General features: G+C 47.8%; 1 long non-coding RNA gene across 4 annotated transcripts in view; it reads right to left on the bottom strand.

Moving 5' to 3' along the window:
• Positions 1–18,359, bottom strand: part of LOC120095141 (uncharacterized) — a 24,133-nt gene extending 5,774 nt beyond the window's left edge. The window contains exons 1-3 of one of the 4 annotated variants that reach the window (XR_015631810.1): positions 18,224–18,359; positions 17,279–17,426; positions 16,147–16,242 (exon numbers count right to left, since the gene is read on the bottom strand). This is a non-coding gene — a long non-coding RNA (uncharacterized LOC120095141). Of the gene's footprint in view, positions 1–14,708; positions 14,896–16,146; positions 16,243–17,278; positions 17,427–18,223 lie in introns of all 4 variants that reach the window. The other 3 variants (XR_015631807.1, XR_015631808.1, XR_015631809.1) reach the window with 3 other exon arrangements.
• Positions 18,360–20,000: the final 1,641 nt, after the last annotated feature.

Here is a 20,000-nt window from a genome sequence, read left to right on the forward strand (position 1 = left end):
TGCTGGGGGCGGACACACATTCACACAGTACCGTGATGCTGCGGGAGGACACACATTCACACAGTACCGTGATGCTGGGGGCGGACACACATTCACACAGTACAGTGATGCTGGGGGCGGACACACATTCACACAGTACCGTGATGCTGCGGGAGGACACACATTCACACAGTACCGTGATGCTGGGGGCGGACACACATTCACACAGTACCGTGATGCTGCGGGAGGACACACATTCACACAGTACCATGATGCTGGGGGCGGACACACATTCACACAGTACCGTGATGCTGCGGGAGGACACACATTCACACAGTACCGCGATGCTGGGGGCAGACACACATTCACACAGTACCATGATGCTGGGGGCAGACACACATTCACACAGTACCGTGATGCTGCGGGAGGACACACATTCACACAGTACAGTGATGCTGCGGGAGGACACACATTCACACAGTACCATGATGCTGGGGGCTGACACACATTCACACAGTACCATGATGCTGCGGGAGGACACACATTCACACAGTACCATGATGCTGCGGGAGGACACACATTCACACAGTACCATGATGCTGGGGGAGGACACACATTCACACAGTACCGTGATGCTGGGGGTGGACACACATTCACACAGTACCATGATGCTGGGGGAGGACACACATTCACACAGTACCATGATGCTGGGGGAGGACACACATTCACACAGTACCATGATGCTGCGGGAGGACACACATTCACACAGTACCATGATGCTGGGGGCTGACACACATTCACACAGTACCGTGATGCTGAGGGCTGACACACATTCACACAGTACATGATGCTGCGGGAGGACACACATTCACACAGTACCATGATGCTGGGGGCTGACACACATTCACACAGTACCATGATGCTGGGGGAGGACACACATTCACACAGTACCGTGATGCTGGGGGTGGACACACATTCACACAGTACCATGATGCTGGGGGAGGACACACATTCACACAGTACCGTGATGCTGAGGGCTGACACACATTCACACAGTACATGATGCTGCGGGAGGACACACATTCACACAGTACCGTGATGCTGGGGGCTGACACACATTCACACAGTACCGTGATGCTGAGGGCTGACACACATTCACACAGTACATGATGCTGCGGGAGGACACACATTCACACAGTACCGTGATGCTGTGGGAGAACACACATTCACACAGTACCATGATGCTGAGGGCTGACACACATTCACACAGTACCATGATGCTGGGGGTGGACACACATTCACACAGTACCATGATGCTGGGGGAGGACACACATTCACACAGTACCATGATGCTGGGGGAGGACACACATTCACACAGTACCATGATGCTGCGGGAGGACACACATTCACACAGTACCATGATGCTGGGGGCTGACACACATTCACACAGTACCGTGATGCTGAGGGCTGACACACATTCACACAGTACATGATGCTGCGGGAGGACACACATTCACACAGTACCATGATGCTGGGGGCTGACACACATTCACACAGTACCATGATGCTGGGGGAGGACACACATTCACACAGTACCGTGATGCTGGGGGTGGACACACATTCACACAGTACCATGATGCTGGGGGAGGACACACATTCACACAGTACCGTGATGCTGAGGGCTGACACACATTCACACAGTACATGATGCTGCGGGAGGACACACATTCACACAGTACCATGATGCTGAGGGCTGACACACATTCACACAGTACCGTGATGCTGGGGGTGGACACACATTCACACAGTACCATGATGCTCTGGGAGGACACACATTCACACAGTACCATGATGCTGAGGGCTGACACACATTCACACAGTACCGTGATGCTGGGGGTGGACACACATTCACACAGTACCATGATGCTGGGGGTGGACACACATTCACACAGTACCATGATGCTGGGGGTGGACACACATTCACACAGTACCATGATGCTGGGGGTGGACACACATTCACACAGTACCGTGATGCTGCGGGAGGACACACATTCACACAGTACCGTGATGCTGAGGGCTGACACACATTCACACAGTTCCATGATGCTGGGGGAGGACACACATTCACACAGTACCATGATGCTGAGGGCAGACACACATTCACACAGTACCGTGATGCTGGGGGCTGACACACATTCACACAGTACCATGATGCTGAGGGCAGACACACATTCACACAGTACCGTGATGCTGGGGGCTGACACACATTCACACAGTACCGTGATGCTGGGGGCAGACACACATTCACACAGTACCATGATGCTGCGGGAGGACACACATTCACACAGTACCGTGATGCTGGGGGTGGACACACATTCACACAGTACCATGATGCTGGGGGTGGACACACATTCACACAGTACCATGATGCTGCGGAAGGACACACATTCACACAGTACCGCGATGCTGGGGGCAGACACACATTCACACAGTACCGCGATGCTGAGGGCTGACACACATTCACACAGTACCATGATGCTGGGGGCACAGGGATCACCTGCCCTGGAATCTTTCTACAGTAAGAACTTCAGCTTCTACTCCATGGAAGCAAGCCAGATTGAAGGAGTGGCAGCAGAGGACAAGTCCTTTAATCCCCTAATGGAATGGGCTCAGATTCCCTCTCCAGAAGGCTAAAAGTGGGAGCAGTCAGAGCAGAAGAACTGGCAGAAATGCACAGGATACCTCGAGAGTACAGGAATCTCCAATGACGCAGAGCTGCACTGCCTTGCACCCCCAGCCACATCACCAGCCTCTGAAACCCCACAGGCTGACTTGGAGCAGCAGAGATGCAGGCAGCTCAGGGTTCAGGGCAAATAACCCAGCTCCCTGTGGAGCAGGTGTGAGCAGGAGAGCAAGTGCCCCTCACCTGCGTTCCTTGAGAGCCCAAGAATCCTGGTGCAGCCGGAGTCCCAGGCTTTTCTTCCCAGCCTGCTTTTATTTTTAGAACTGCTTTAGATATAGGGTGGGAGGGAGCAGACAGCATAGGATTTCTGCATCTACTGCCTACACACACACACACACACACACACACACACACACACACACACACACGCACACACACGGTGGCAGGGGAGGGAGGGAGGAAAGAGGGAGATCCTTATTGAGAATTCCCCTATCATGGTATTTTGTTATAACTGTTTTTTGGTTTGGTTTGGTCTGGTTTGGTTTGGTCTGGTTTGGTTTGGTTTGGTTTGGTTTGGTTTAGACAGTGAATCCTATGGTCCAGGTTGACTTTGAGCTCCTGATCTTCCTTCCTCCCCATCCTGAGCACTGACTTTGCAGGCTTGAGCCACAGTTCACATTTGTGATCACAAATGATTCAATACTGATGCGTGCTTACTAACTAGTTCGCTCAGATTTCCTTTGATGGAGCCTAATGTCCATTTTGTGCCCCAGGACCTCTTCTGAGACATCAGTTAATTTGGTCATCACATCTCCTTAGTGTTCTGGCTGTAACAGTCTCTCAAACTCTTTGTCTTTGAAGACCTTCACCAGTTGAGATGTATCCGAGGCTGTGTCTATTAGAATCTGTCTGATAAGTTTTCTCATTATTAAGACTGGACCTAAAGATTTAGAAGAGCCTTTCTTTTTTATCATCATAGAAATGCACATTATCTGGCTGGAGAAATAGCTCACTGATTAAACAGCAGACCTGAATTTGGCTCTACATCGGGTAGCCCATAAACACCCGTAATTCCAGGAGGTCTGACGCCCTCTTCTGGTGTCTGTGGGAAGTGCACTCACATGCATAAATCCACATCCACACAAACATGCACAAATAATTTCTTTTTTCTTTTCTTTTCTTTTTTTTTTTGGTTCTTTTTTTCGGAGCTGGGGACCGAACCCAGGGCCTTGCGCTTCCTAGGTAAGTGCTCTACCACTGAGCTAAATCCCCAGCCCCCACAAATAATTTCTTAACATTTAAAAAAATCTTTGGGCTGGAGAGATGGCTCAGTGGTTAAGAGCACTGATTGCTCTTCCAGAGGTTCTGAGTTCAAATCCCAGCAACCACATGGTGGCTCACAACCATCTGTAATATACATTAGATAAATAAAAAATTTAAAAAATATTTAAAAAATCTTTATAACCTTTTTTTTAAAGAGTGCATATTGTGGACATGCCTTTTTTTTTTTTTTTTTTTTTTTTTACTGTAGATGACCTTGATCAGCTGGCTGAGGGGTTGTCTGTCAGGCTTGTCCACTACATCACTCTGGTACCCTTTCCACACTGTGGAGGTCAGCCCTATCTAGTCTACACTAAGAGTGCAGAGGTGTTTCTGTCTTTTGTTTGTTTGTCATTTATTTTCCTTTTTAAAAACCTGGTTTCCTTATGTACTTTTGGCTTTCCCGGGACTCAATCTTTAGACTAATCTGGCCTCAAACTCAGAGACCCACCTGCTTCTGACTCCTGAGCCCTGGAATTAGAGGTGAGTACTGCCCGGCCTGGTGTTCTTTTTCTTGAGGTGAGGATCCAAGTAGACTGTTGACAGCTTTGTCTGCTCCCGGCTTGTTACTCAAAATAAATGGACATTTACTTTGTAGTTTGGGTTATATTCCAATTCCATTTTGGTTTTTGCTTCTATTCTCCCAGCTTTGATTCTTGGGCAGCCTGGTAACTGGTTCCCACCGGCCTTTGACACATATTTATCCAAGTGGGGGTTTGGGATTTAGAGGGGAGATCTTGGAAACATTGTTACTTTCTGGCCCTAGAAAATGCTTGAGACTGGTTTTGTGTGTTTTCTTTGCCTGATTCTAGAATGTGTCATGTTTTCAAGGAGCTGGGTCTCCTTTATTGGAGAACTGCACTAGTGTAGGTGTCCTCTTTGCTGGCCGACTTACTTTTACTCTTGGGGCAGGAACCAAACCCCGGGCCTCGGGCCTCGTGCACACTTAGCACGCCCTTTACTGGTGAGCTACACCCTGAGTCCTGTCTCCTCTCCATCACTAGGTATAGCAGACCAAGGCAAGATTTAACCTGCTCAGTACATGATCTTGTCTCTTGGGGATCAGTGCTTGGAATCAGGGTCCAAAGAGCCATGGACTCCAAGCTGTAGAAGGGAGCTAGGGAACAGGAAGTTGGACTTGGTCTCCCGCAATACTGAGGAAGCTTCAGAGTGATCTTCAGGCCAAGGTCAAAGTTTGAGTGCTTCAGAGATGACCAAGCAATGGTCCAGTCAGAAAAGGCAAAAGAGGACAGCCTGAAGGTAAGTGATCCCAGGAGGAAAAATAGCAGGGCCCAAGGGCATAGGGTGTGACACCATGACCAAGGTGTGTGGCTGGAGTGGCCATTGATGGCTATTGAATATTCATGTATCTATTTGAGAAACTGCTTACACTTGAAACACTTTAAACCTTTCCTCCTCCTCCCTTCTTCCCTTCCTTCCTTCCTTTTCTTTTCTTTTTTTCAGGGATGGAAATTGAACCCACAGCCTTGTGTATACTAGACAAGTACTCTACCACTGAGCTATAACCTCAGCCCGAATCCCACCTTATTTACTACTATTATTTCTTTTAACTTTTTAAAAATTAAAGACAAGGTCATTTTGCTTTTTGTTTTCTTTCTTTCTTTCGAGACAGGGCCTCTCTATGTAGCTCTAACTGTCCTAGAACTCTCCAAGTAGACCAGGCTGGCCTCAAACTGGCAGAGATCCACTTGCCTCTGCCTCCCAAGGTTTATTTATACATTTTCTGTATATGAATGCTTCATCATATGCCTGCAAACCAGAAGAGGGAAACTGATCCCCTCATAAATGCTTGTGAGGTGCTCTGTGGGTGCTGGGAATTGGGCTGCTCTAGAAGAATAGAGCAGTTGGTGCTCCTAACCACTGAGCCATCCTTCCAGGCAGCCTCTTATTCAGTACCCAAGCAGGCTCCTTAAACTTATTTTTTTTTAAAGATTTATTCATTTATTATATATAAGTACACTGTAGCTGTCTTCAGACATACCAGAAGAGGGCATTGGATCTCTTTACAGATGGTTGTGAGCCACCATGTGGTTGCTGGGAATTGAACTCAGGACCTCTGGAGGAGCAGTCAGTGCTCTTAACTGCTGAGCCATCTCTCCAGCCCCGCCTTAAACTTATAATCCTCCTACCTCAGCATTTAAAGTGGATGAAATTACAGGCCTGCCCCCCCCCCCGGGGTGTGTGTGTGTGTGTAATTTATCAAACAGGATCTCTTATATCTTGGGGTTGACATTCAACTCTCTATAGGTAGCCAAGGATGACCTGAACCCCCCACTCCTCCTGCTTGTCCCTCTGGGAGCTGAGATAATGAAGGGCATGTACCCCAGAGCCTCCAGCCTTCAGCTTTGTTTCTCTTAACACTTTCCAGGAATCTTTCCTGAGAAGCTGGAGTCTTGGGGCTCCCTCTCTGACTGGGAACTAACAACCTGCAGGACTCAGTCACGTGACAGCTTTCACCGGTAAAGGCTGATTCTATTTCCTCCTTTGGAGGCCTCCGGTGGGAACAGGAGCATAAATCAATAACAACTATTTCAGATAAGTCTGTTAGAGCTTACTGTTCCGGAAGCAGCCTTGGGTGGTGGTGATGGCATGGGCACAACAATCGATGCACTGAAGGAAGCTGTGGTTCAAAGAGGCCCCAGCTTTCTCTTAACCACACATGGGGAGGCAGGTCACGCTGAAAAGAGCTGCAGAGCTGCAGGTGAAAGTCCCAGCCTCCTGGGACTTGCAGTGTGAAAAGGCTTCCGGAAAGAGTTCAGAGGGCAATTGGAGAAACAGCCAATGATGTTCAAGAACACCCTACTCACAGAACCTGTGTCTGTCACACTCTGATCTCACCTCGACCTCCTGAGGTTACCTTGTGAGTTAGTATTCCCCCATTTTACAGGTAAAGCAAGTAAGGCTGTGGCCTTCTGAGGTTACTTCCCCAAGGTCACAGAGCTGATAAATGCCTGGGTTCCAAGTGTGAAGTCTCCAAGGCTGGCTCTCTAACAACTGTCCAATCAGTGCCAAGGAAACCTTGTCTCCTCTGCTGATCTAGGCTGGGGAAGGCTCCCTCATCTAGCCCTTCCCAGCACCCACCTCCCCGGGAAGAACAGACTGGGATGAGGGCTTGTCTCAGTCACTCAGAGTGGCAGGATCATATTAGATTGTCCACAGTTACACAAAGAGAATCAGCCACCTCTGGGCCCTACTGAAATAGTCACTAGGTCATTGCATGTGTGAGGCAAAGTCCCCACAAACACACCACGGAGCTGGGACTTGGGGCCCGGGCGGGACACCAGTATCAGTGTCATCAGCTTTGTCAAATGGCACAAAATGTTTGCTTTTAAAAAAAAATATATTGGTTTTGCCAAGGTTAGTGGAGTAAACCCTTAATCCCAGCACTCAGGAGGCAGAAGCAGGCAGGTCTTTGAGAATTGGAAGCTATTCTGGTCTCCACAGTTCGAGGCAAGCCAAGGCTACCTGGTGAGACCTTGTCTCACAAACGACAACAACAGCAACAATTTTAAAAAGTTAAAAGAAAGAGGGATAAAATGAAAGAATACAAATCAAAAATACCAGGCCTGGGGAGGTGGCTCAGAGGGTAGAGTTATGGCCAAAATTATTTCAGTGGGGGAGCTGTAAGTAGTACCCACCTCCACCGCCTAGAGACAAATTAAAGGACAGTTGAACCGTAGCAACCAAGGAGTTTCTCGTGTATACTTATAGACCAAGCATGGATGATGGCTTCCTTCTAGTCACATAGTCAGTGACCTCTTCCCCAACATGTATTCTCTACCACCACCACCACCACACACACACACACACACACACACACACACACACACACACACGCACAGAGAGAGAGACAGACAGACAGACAGAGACTCAGAGACACAGAGAGGAAAGAGAGACAGAGATCCTTATTGAGAATTCTCTATCATGATGGTACTTTGTTGTAAATTATTTTGTTTTTTGTTTGTTTTGTTTCATTTTAGACAGTGTCTCCTGTGGTCCAAGTTGAGAGGGGAGAACACTGCTACAGAAGAGGCCAAGTTCACTTAGAACAGACACTTAGAAATTGCTTTTGCTCCCGGGCGGTGCTGGCTTACACCTTTAATCCCAGCACTTGGAAGGCAGAGGCCGGAGGAGCTCTGTGAGTTTCTGGTCTACAAAACCAGTTCTAGGGGGTTGGGGATTTAGCTCAGTGGTAGAGCGCTTGCCTAGGAAGCGCAAGGCCCTGGGTTCGGTCCCCAGCTCCGAAAAAAAGAAAAAAGAAAAAAAAAAAACAAAACAGTTCCAGGACAGCTAGGGGACTACACAGAAGAACCTTGTTTCCAAAAAGAAAGAGAGAGAAGAGAAGAGAAGAGAAGAAAAAAAGAAAAGAAAAGAAAAGAAAAAGAAAAATTACTTTTGCTAAAGGTAAAGGTCTGGCATTCAGTCACTGCCCTAAGCCTGCAGTCACCTGATATTTAAGGAATATCAGGGACATTAGGGCTGATGGATAAGCACAGTCTTCCTTGATCATGCTCCACCTAGAACTCACCAATTCGCTGGGTTTGCTCGTCAGTGAACTCCAAGAAATTGCCTGTCTCTCACCCATAGCCCTGGGTTACAGACCCACTCCAAGCCAGGCTTTTATCAACCACCCTCAAGCTTGGCTGGCAGGCACTTTACTGAGCGATCTCAGCCCCAACTAGTTATCCCTTTAATTGGCATATTGTGATTATCGTGATGGGTGGTTTAAATTACATTGTTGGAATCTTGAGTTGGGTAAAAATTCCCAGCACTCTTAAACTCATAACAGCACAGCAAATAAGCAAAACTAGGCTTATTCCTAGGGAGTTGCACATAGCTGGACCAGGGCACAGACTCAAGATGGAACGATGGGTATCTGGGTGACTTCCCTTGTGAGCTGTGCCACCTCTCCATATCTACATTCACCCCTTCTCAACAGACCTTGCTTGGTTTTGCCAAATTTTCTGGTCCACATCGATTTCTGGAGTCCCAGCTCCTGCTTAGCCAAGGCCCCAAACCCTCAAAGATAGGGTTTGAAAATGTCAAAGTCTGGAGATGGGCAAAGGTGACAGTGAGTCCTTCCATACCTACCATTCACTAAGCTGAGTTTCTCTGCTCTGGTGACTAACACACCAGGAAGTCACAGGGTGAGCCAGCTCTCAGGTGTAGAACAGGAAACCGCAGTCAAGCTGTAGTCCCCAGGGGGAGGTGAGGAGGGGGACAAAAGGAGCTGCATTGCGTACTGGGGCTGCCACCGGGAAGCCTCACAGACAGGGTACAGACAAGGGCGACCAGCACTCACTAAACAAGATTTATGTTGACTTCAGCTCTCCAGTCAGGACACCTGAGAGGGAGGGACCACACGCCCGCTGCTTCCGAGGTCTTGCCTTCACTTGTTGATGCTGTCTACCCTTTTATCTCTCCTGTGTGTGACTGTGTTTAGCAACCGTACCATCAGCCCCCCATTCACCCTGAAGCAGGGTCTTCCTTTATTGCTGAGACTGGACTCAAACTCCTGGGCTCTGGCGTTCCTCTGGCCTCAACCTTCCAAGTAGCTGGAATTCCTAGTACACCATGCAGCTTCTACTTAGCAAAGTGCTGGGGGCTAGACCATACAAATTAGAGCAGGAGGAAGAATCTGGCTCATAAGAACTCCAACAAGGGGTTGGGGATTTAGCTCAGTGGTAGAGCGCTTGCCTAGGAAGCACAAAGCCCTGGGTTCGGTCCCCAGCTCCGAAAAAAGAACCAAAAAAAAAAAAAAAAAAAAAAAAAAAAGAACTCCAACAAGAAATGTAGGTTGGAAAAAGTAAAAATCCAGGGGTTAGAGAGATAACTCAGCTGTTGTTGTTGTTGTTGTTGTTTTTATAATAACTTTTTTTTCTTTTTTCTTTTTTTCGGAGCTGGGGACCGAACCCAGGGCCTTGCGTTTGCTAGGCAAGTGCTCTACCACTGAGCTAAATCCCCAACCCCGTTGTTGTTTTTTAAGATTTATTTTATGTATGTGAGTACACTGTAATCTTCAGACACACCAGAAGAGGGCATCAGATCCCATGACAGATGGTTGTGAGCCACCATGTGGTTTCTGGGAATTAAACTCAGGACCTCAGGAAGAACAGTCAGTGCTCTTAACCACTGAGCCATCTCTCCAGCTGATAACTCAGCTGTTAAGAGCACCGACTGCTCTTCCAGAGGACCTGGGTTTGATTCCTAACACCCATATGGCTGTCTCACAACTGCATGCAACTCCAGTTCCAGGGGATCTGACATCCTCTTCTGTTCACTGCGAATACCAGGTATACATGTGGTGCAGGCATACATGCAGGCAAAACACTACTACCAGAGAAGAATGAATGAATGAATGAATGAATGAATGAATAAATAAATAGAGATATTTTAAATCCAGGCATGGTGGTATACATGGGTAATCTAATCCCAGCACTAGAAGCCGAGGCAAGAGGAACGTCATGAGTTCAAATGTAGCTTGGCTACAAAATGAGTTTGAGCCAGCCTGACCTAAATAGCAGGATTCTGTTATAACCCAAGATACAATAAAATAAAATAAAATAAAATAAAATAAAATAAAATAAAATAAAATAAAGGTTCCAGCTCTGGGCTCCCAAGGACTCAGTTTGTTTTTAGAATTGCACATTGCTGCTGAAGACAGTGAAGTTTAGACCAATCAAAGGTCTAAAGAACATTGTAGACCTCAAGAGTGTACCCACTGTCCTGCTTCAGAAACAAAGACTTCCAATCTGGTGAAAGTTCCCTGCATAATTTTCCCATTCTTTTTTTTTTTTTTTGGTTCTTTTTTTTCCGGAGCTGGGGACCGAACCCAGGGCCTTGCGCTTCCTAGGTAAGCGCTCTACCACTGAGCTAAATCCCCAGCCCCAATTTTCCCATTCTTGATTCCTTCCCAAACCCTAGAGAAAGCCTCCCTGAGGACTGAGCATGTCAGGGGACCGTTGAGAGACCTCGGCAGGTAAGAGCGCAAGCTGCCAAAACTGACAGCCTGACATCAGCGCCCCAAGACACATGTGGTGGAAGAAGAGAACCAGCTCCCACCAGTTGTCCTCTGACGTCATACATGTCCACACACCTACCCCCTCATACACCATAAATCAATAAAAATGTAACTTTTGAAAAAAGAATTGGTGGTTTGGGTCAGGTATGGTGCTACATATGTGTGACTCCAGCATCAGGGAGATAAAGGAAGGAGAATCAACAGTTCATGGCCAGGCTGGAGTGATGCCCAGCAGGTGAGCATGGATTATACTTCCAGAGGACCCAGGTTCAACTCCCAGAACCCACAAAGCATCTCACAATGGTCCGTAACTCCAGTTCTAGGGGATCCGACACCCTCTCCTGGCACCCCACTATCACTGAGCATGCATGTGATACACAGACATGCATGCAGGCAGAATACCTATACACATACAACGATAAAATGATTTTTTAAAAAAGATTTATTTTATATGTGTGAGTATGTTGTGGGTTGCCCTGGGGTTATCTGTATTTTGATGCTAATTCCACTGCCCCAAGGACAGCTGCCTCGTCACACACTCATGACTCAGGTGACTTCACCAGAACCTTCTCCCCATTTAAATTGTAAAATACATGTAAGGGCAGGAACAGGATAGAAGGAGGCCTGTCATTGGATGAGAAGGAAGGATGGGCAGGAGAAGAGTTTGAAGGAAGAGGAGGAGACTGAAAAGGAAAAAAGGAGAAGAGACTGGAGGGAGAGGGCGAGAAGCCTTGGCAGGTGACGTTAAGATTCTGCTCTGTGTATTTACAGGTTGTTATTAATGTTCTTAAAGGATGGATGGTACTGGGCTCTGTATGTTTAGGTGGGCAATTATATCTTACTAATTGGGTCAAAGATTATTGTGTTATGTGTTCTTTCATGGGTAGATTTAAGTGTAATGGAGTGTGGGGCAGCTAGTCTGGGCTGCCATGGAATTGGAATGTGTGCTTCTGGCAAGATATCCAGGAGATATCTTGGGGCACCGCGGTGACGGACCTAGCGAGGTAAAAGATGCCATACTTTTTTAAAATTTTATATATTTTTTTCTACAACACGAGTACACTGTAGCTGTCTTCACACATACCAGAAGAGGGCATCAGTTCCCATTACAGATGGTTGTGAGCCACCATGTGGTTGCTGGGAATTGAACTCAGGACCTCAGAAAGAGCAGTCAGTGATCTTAACTGCTGAGCCATCTCTCTAGCCCCAATAAAATAATTTTAAAAAAGTTCATGGTCATTCTCAGCTATGAAGCAAGTTTGAGGTCAGCCTGAATGACAAAACAAAAACAACAACAAAAGCAAGAATTGAGGGTTTCGCTGGGCCTAATGGCACAAGCCCTCAGAAGTATATAACACGGAAAGATCAAAAGTTCACGGTTGCGGCTGGAGCACCTGCTGTTCTTCCAGAGGCCCCGAGTCCCAGCGACCACATGGTTGGTTTCAACCATCTAGAATGAGTTCTGATGCTCTCTTCTCATCTGCAGGAGTGCATGCACACAGAGCAGTCATATACATACAATAAATAAATAAATCTTAAAGGAAAAGCTTAGGGTCAGCCTAGGCTACAGAGCAAGGTCATTGTCTCAGTCAAACCGGATGTGATTCTACAAGCTCTAAGCCTTTGCATATGATACCTTTTTTAAAAATCGAAGTGAAATTCAAGCAGTCTCAAATTGTTAGCAATCTTCCTGCCTCAACTCCCAAATACTAGGATCACAAATGCGATCCACCAGACCCTTTGTTGCAAACCTGTTGTACGTTGGGCACAGCTCTGAGGGTAGGCAGCAGTGGTTAGAACTAAAGTTTGCAGTATGTGTTCCAGCAAAGACAGCCAGACAGCTGAGGAAAACAACCGGATCTATATGTTAAATGGCAAACAGGACTATGGAGAAAATACAGGCAGCAAAGGGCATAGGCGGATGCAGTTAAGGAATGCCTGGATGGTAAGAAGGATGAGGGAGTGGGTTGGGGATTTAGCTCAGTGGTAGAGCACTTGCCTAGGAAGCGCAAGGCCCTGGGTTCGGTCCCCAGCTCCGAAAAAAAGAATAAAAAAAAAAAAAAGAAGGATGAGGGAGAAAAGCTGCAGCGGGATGCTTTGCTCAGGCTAGCTCGTCCGCAGGGCTCAGGACGCAGCTGATCAGCAGAGTGCTTGACTGGCATTCATGAGGACTTGGAGGAACAGTAGGGATGTAGGAAGGGTATAAAGGAGGTATCAGGCATCGGTGAGCCTGATGCTGCCCCACCCTTCCTTCCTTTCTTCAATTTACTCTGTTGCCTTTTAAGCTGTCTGACAGCTTAAATTGGGCAGATGGCTTTTTTTTTTTTTTTTTTTGAGAAGTTACAAACCAGGTGAAGTGGTGCATACTTTTAACCCCAGGGCCCATCAGGCTGAGGCAAGCAGATCTCTATGAGTTAGAGGCCAGCCTGGTCTACAGAGCGAGACCCTATCTCAAGAAGGAGACAAGGAGGATGGGAAGAGGAGGAAGGAAAAGAAGTTACTAGGCAGTCGCTACCATCTGGACTTGTAACTTACGGACCTGGCCACAGGGTGTGGCTTTATCTTTCCCCTTTCTTTTTTTTTTTTTTTTTTTGGTTCTTTTTTTCGGAGCTGGGGACCGAACCCAGGGCCTTGCGCTTCCTAGGTAAGCGCTCTACCACTGAGCTAAATCCCCAGCCCCATCTTTCCCCTTTCTAAAGGTATTCGACATAGGAGAGGATGTCCCGGAAGAGGCTAGTATCCCTGAAGAAGGACAAATGAGAGGAAGCAGGCTTTCTTTCTATTTCAACAGGAGGGGGCACTTTTGTTATTTATTTTTACTTGTTTCTCTTAAAGATTCATTCTCTCTCTCTCTCTTTCTCACTCTCTCTCTGTGTATATCTCTCTCTCTCTCTGTGCATGTGTGTGTGTGTGTGTGTGTGTGTGTGTGTGTGTGTGTGTGTGTGTGTGTGTGGTGACAACTCAGGTGCCTTCTCAGGCCAGAAGAGGGCGCTGCATTCCCAGGAGCTAGAGTTGTAGGCTGCTGGGGGCCATCGAATGTAGCGCTGAGAACTGAACTAGCACCCTTAACCTCGGACCCATCTCTCCAGTCTGTCCCCACCCCCTTATTATATTTTTCAGAAAGGGCTTTTTATAGCTCAGGCTGGCCAAGGGTGACTTTGAACTCCTGCCTCTATCTCCCAAGTGCAAGAATTACAGGTGTGCACCACCACAGTCAGTTTATACGGTGCTGGGGATTGTCTGAGTCTTCAGAGCATAGGGGCATTGGGCTTCACGCACCAGGTAGGCAAGCACTCTACCAACTGAGCCACAGCCTAGCCTCCAGAATGGATACTAGCATGGCCTCTTCTCTCCCCTCTTCTGCACTAGGGGTTGTGCTTAGGGTACTCTGTGTGCTGTGCAAACGTACTACCGCTGAGCTACATTCTTAGCCCCAGGCCTGCCTTTAACAGTTGCAAAGCCCAGGGCAAGAACAGACATAGGGACCACGCACCATATGTACAAATATTAAATGTTAGAAATTAAATTGACAGAGTGTTAAGTAAAATACATACCAGTCGCCTACCTTGACAAATGTACCTTCCCTCCAATCTGGCAGGCCAGATTTCAGCTTCAAAATCCAAAGCTGTGAGGGTTCTGTGCCATCCCACAGCCTGCCCCCTCCTCTTCCTGTTCCCAACTTACTCTGAAACGGTCCCTTGAAGCCACAGGTTTGGGAACTTTGAGCTGCTTTTCCAGGTTCTACCCATGTTGACCTTGGCCTGGAGGTGCCCAGGGAGGTGGACCAAGGGAGGAGGCCCACATGGTTTCTCCAAGCAGGGCCAGCACGGTTTGTATAAGAAATGAAAAATTCCAGGTTCTAAGTCTGTGGCTAGAAAAAAAAGGAGGACAGCCTCTGGTGGACAAGAGCCTTGACTACAGCATCTCTGTCCCTTAACAAAGGGCACTGCAGCAGGAGCTGAGCCAGATCCTCTGAAACACAAGACGCACGCCAGGAACTCCTTTGGCCCAAATCTAAGGCTGGTGTTGATGAAGCAGGGGCCCAGCCTGCCTGCCTCAGGGAAGCACAGACAGCTGGCCTGGACAGTACCTAGGGAGACATCCAGAACAGCAGCCTTCTGGGAAACCCAGGCTGTGCGGGCAGCAGGGAGCCACAAAGCCACAAATCCTATTCAAGGTGACCCAAACAAAGAAGGGAAACCTGATCCTCACAGAGGAAGACACACTCCGACCTCACTCACTCTCAGTTACTGAGACCACAGGGAGAAAGTGTGAGCAAGGAAGCCAGCATGAAAAACACCATCCATCTTGTGAAGCCTACTGTGTTCTCAAAGATGCCATAGAGCAGGTCAGGGGCTCGGTGGCAGGGAGTATGCTGAACACATGTGAGGTCCCCATCCCCTCCCCAGCCCCCACTGCACACAGACAGACAGATAAACCCACCGGGACAGTGGGTTCTAGGAGCACTTGATAGCTAATTAACATTAAAAGTTCGAGCAAGCCACTTTGAATTTGTTCTGGTTTCTCTGCCTTTCAGACCCAGGTATACTGGTTCAGTCCCTCACAGAGATATGACAGGGAGTCCCGTTATCCTACACCACTCACTCACTCATTCATTCATTCATTCATTCATTCACTCACTTACTTATAGCATATCAGCTAAACACAGCCCGAGCTCTGACCTCAAGGACCAGTCAGAGGAGCCACACAAGCAAGGTTCTCTGAGAGCTGCCCCTCACTCAGTGCACTTCTTTACAGTGGGAAGTATTTATGGGAGGAGTAAATGGACGCTAAGTTACGATGGTTTGAGTGGGAGCCTTATCACGTTGTGTTCACAGTCTCAACTGGTCCTCTTGCCTCAGCCTTCTGAGGAGTAGAGACTAAGTATGTGCCAACAACCTTGGCTAAGCCCTCTCCATTTTTAAATTAATATCATGGGGACTCAGAAGACAATTTTCAGGAGTCAGTTCTCCTATTATCATGTGAGTTCCAAGGACTGAACTCAGACAGTAAGGCTTGGTGGCAGGACCTGCTGAGCCACAGTTCCAGGCTAGCCTGGCCCCTGTCCAGGCCCCAGCAAGACCTTGACTCAGAAAAATAAAACTCAAGGCAGGCGACATACCTCAGTGGGTAGCGTTCTTGCTTAGTATGTAGGGGTCCTGGGTTCAATCAGGGCCGGATAAATCAAGTATGATGATGCGTGCGTATAATCCAGGCACTTGGGAGGTAGAGAGAGGCAGGAGGACATTCTAAGAGTTCATTCTTAGATACAAAACAAAATTGAACTGAGTAAACTAAAATGTAATTCATGATAGGGGTCGAAAAGTCAAATCATGCAGGTGTGACCTCAGAACCTGGGAAGCAGAGGCAGGCAGATCTCTGTGAGTCCAAGGCAAGCATGGACTACAGACCAGATTCAGGTCTGTACACGCTCAGGTGTGCATATGCGTGTAGACTTACACACACACACACACACACACACACACACACACGCCACAGACTTAAGTGTTTAAGTGTTTAAAAGAAATAAAGTATCACATCTGCCCTATCGATTTTCGGATGTTATATAAAGTCTACACTTACATTTATATGTATGTATGTGGAGACATGTACATGTATATATACATGTGTAAACTGGTTAATGGTCTTATTCTCCTGCAAACCAATAATAATGTCTGTAGTTAGTTTCTGTTTCTTCACATAGAGGAACTAGCCCCAAGTTAGCCTGAGACTTGCAGTGTAAATGGGGACCTTGAACTCTCCCGAGGGTGTACCACCATCCCTGGCTGGTGTCACCTTTCTTACACAATAGGACACTGCGTGTTCTGCCTTCCTGACTGGCTTCCTAGTGCTGAGGATGCAGGCACAAACTCCTCATATTTATCTCTAAGATTTATTTTTTCTTCATCATGTTTCTGCACATAAGTGTAGGTGCCCATAGGCCCAAGGCATCAGATCTCCCTGGGCTGGACCTACAGGCAGTTGTGACAACCTGACTTGGGTGCTGGGAACTGAACTCAAGTCCCCTGGAAGAGCAGCACTCCCCTGTAAGCCATCTCTCCAGCCCCCTGCTCGGTTCCCCATCTTCCCCTCTTAACATTATAGCTCCAAGATCCACCCTGTGCTGAGGGACCAGACCAGGCCCGTCCACTTGCAGTCTTCTGAGTCCGGTTACTGAAGAGAGTTGGCAGTGGAGCGAGGACAGTTTTATTTCTGTTAGCCAGCCAGGGAAGATTGCCAGGAAGAGGACTTACCCACATCCTGACATCAGCTCTAGGACTGTACAACGAGAACGAAAGCCTGGATCCCAGAAACCTGCTCAGGAGCTCCAACTCTGGCTGGGCTGTAGTCATGGGTCTGTTGTGAGGACCCTACAGAGCTCTTGGTGCCATCCTCCTGCTGCTGAGGGAGAGGTGTCTCTGCTCTAGCACCTGATTGCTGTCAGGAGGCCAGGGGGAAGAAATGATTCGGGGAACAGGCTAGAGGGACAAAAGCTAGATCCATCTTTCAATAGCTTGCTTTTATTTTGCTTTTTGGTTCTGGAGACAGGCTCACATGTAGCCCAGGCTAGCCTTGATCTCCAGATGTAATTGAGACTAACCTATTCTTCCTGCTTCCACCCCCCCCAAGTGCTAAGGTTATACGTGTAAAGATTTGTTTATTTTGAGAGACTGGAGAGATGGCTCAGCAGTTAAAAGCACACTCTGCTCTGGCAGAAGAGCTGAATTTGGTTCCTAGCACCCATGTTTTATAGCTCACAACTGCCTGTAATTTCAGCTCAGAGAGGATCTGACACATTGGCCTCTGAGGATGCCTGCACACACACAATTAAAAATTAATTCTAAAATTAAAAAGGTTTTCTTGGATGTATCTCAAAGATTGCATTTCCAAAGAATCTTTCCAGTTTGGAGCATCAACTTTGTCCTCAGATTAATGCTCGTCACTGTGGCAAGATACTGCCCCTGACACCTGGCACCTGGCACCACACGCGCGCGCGCGCGCACTCACTCACACACACACACACACACACACACACACACACACACACACACACACACACTCTGCAGGAGAGGAGCACCTCCCAGAAGCCTCCAGTAGAAGTCCTTCAAGACTCACTGGGCTGCAGTGGGTCCCAAATTCCTTCTGTGAGGATTGTCATAGTGGCCCTGACAATCTACCCTGAGATCAGAAAAACCTACCTGCAGCTGGTACCCAAACCACATCAGTTCACCCTGCAGGCAGAGAGGGGGAGCTGCCAGCCACCACGGAAGATTGTCTACTCCACCCTCACCTCTGGTGCTCACTTCCTTGTGTCAAAGGCCTTTTACTTCGACTCTTTAAAATAAAAATAAAAATCTTTGTTTATTTTTTGCATAAGTGTATTTAGCCTACATTTATGTCAGTGCACCACATACACAATTAACAGATGGTTGTGAACGGTCATGTGTGTGCTGAGAAGCAAAGCTGGGTCCTCTGTAAGAGCAGTCAGTCTTCCTGACTGCCAAGACGTCTCTGGGACATTAAGGTGTGTGCTAATTAAGGTCGAAGTCCACTATGACCAAATAGCTTCTAGGCTCGGGGAAATATGGGAGACTCCCTTGTAAGCGGGTTTTCTCCTTCACTGACCTTGTCTGGGGAATTCTAAGGCCTCACAGTCACCTCTACCCTGAGGAATGTCATGTAGTCTCAATTAGTTTACAGGATCAATTTCTCTTCCCCTGACAAAACCTGTTCAGCCTGAGATTCCTGAAGTGCTTCTTCATGCTAAGGAGGTATTCCAGGTACCCTAATCCCCTAGCCAATGACCTTGGCCCATCCTGGAAGTCCCTGCCCTCAGTCCCCAAACCTTTATAAGCCTTCAATCACCCTAAGTGAGGATGATTGCCCACCGACAAGCGGTCCAATGTGGTCATTCACCATACTCTCTCACAGGGCTTCCAATACCCACCTCCCGGTCTCTGCTCCCTTTGCCCCTGTAGAGCGAATTAGCTGAGGATCCACAGGAGCAGGGAGGCCCACATATCTCTCCAGCCCCTCAACCTCATCTTGCAGAGGGCATGCTGGACCTGCCAGAGTAAGGCAGATTCATTAAACATTTTCCTGGGGGGCTGGGGATTTAGCTCAGCGGTAGAGCGCTTGCCTAGGAAGCGCAAGGCCCTGGGTTCGGTCCCCAGCTCCGAAAAAAAGAACAAAAAAAAAAATTTTTTTTCCTGGAACTGGTGGATAATTCACAGCTGCGTCTTGGTGTCTCAACTGGGATCGCTGTGGGCGTGTTTTACAGCGCCACCCAGAGCTCTCTTGGAGGATTGCACTCTGGCTATCCAGAAGTGCTTGGCGGGACAGAGGCATTTTGTGATCTCTCTCATCTCTGGCCTTACTTATTCCCATTCTACGAATATTTCCTGGGATTCCCTCCCAAGTCAACTCTCTGAACTCGATTTTTTGCCTAAAAGTTTGCTTTGGGGGGAACTCAAACCAACACAGTGATTAACGCAGTAACTCATGCTGTATGCCCTGGTGAATCTGTGCAGTGGGCGGTTAAGCTGGATGCTGGATGTGGATATGTGAGCTCTAGGCTAAAGACAGAACATTGGGAGTCAACAGCACAGAGGGAACGGTGTAAGCTTGCAAGTGTGGGTGGGGATGCCTTCGGAAAACTGTGCTCCGCATGGCGGTCCACACCTGTAATCCCAGCTGTCGGGAGGCTGGTGTGGGAGAATTTCTGAGAGTTTGAGGTCTTCCTGGGTTACATAGATAATTTCATATGTGGTAATAAGGAGATCTTGCCTTTTAAAAAAAGGGGGGGGGAGGGGGATATACAGGGCGAGTCTCAAGAACTGAGGAAGCCCAGTGTTTGGTAACTGGGAAGGAAGGGCTAACGTCCAGAGTGAGTGGCCCAAGAACCAGCATACAGTGCGGCCATTCAGTCTTCCATGCGGTAAAGGTTCGATCTCTAGAGTGGCACTAATCAGAGAT

This window comes from Rattus norvegicus, chromosome 10, assembly GCF_021556685.1.
Source record: "Rattus norvegicus strain SHRSP/BbbUtx chromosome 10, alternate assembly SHRSP_T2T, whole genome shotgun sequence".
Classification (NCBI taxonomy): Eukaryota; Metazoa; Chordata; class Mammalia; order Rodentia; family Muridae; genus Rattus; species Rattus norvegicus.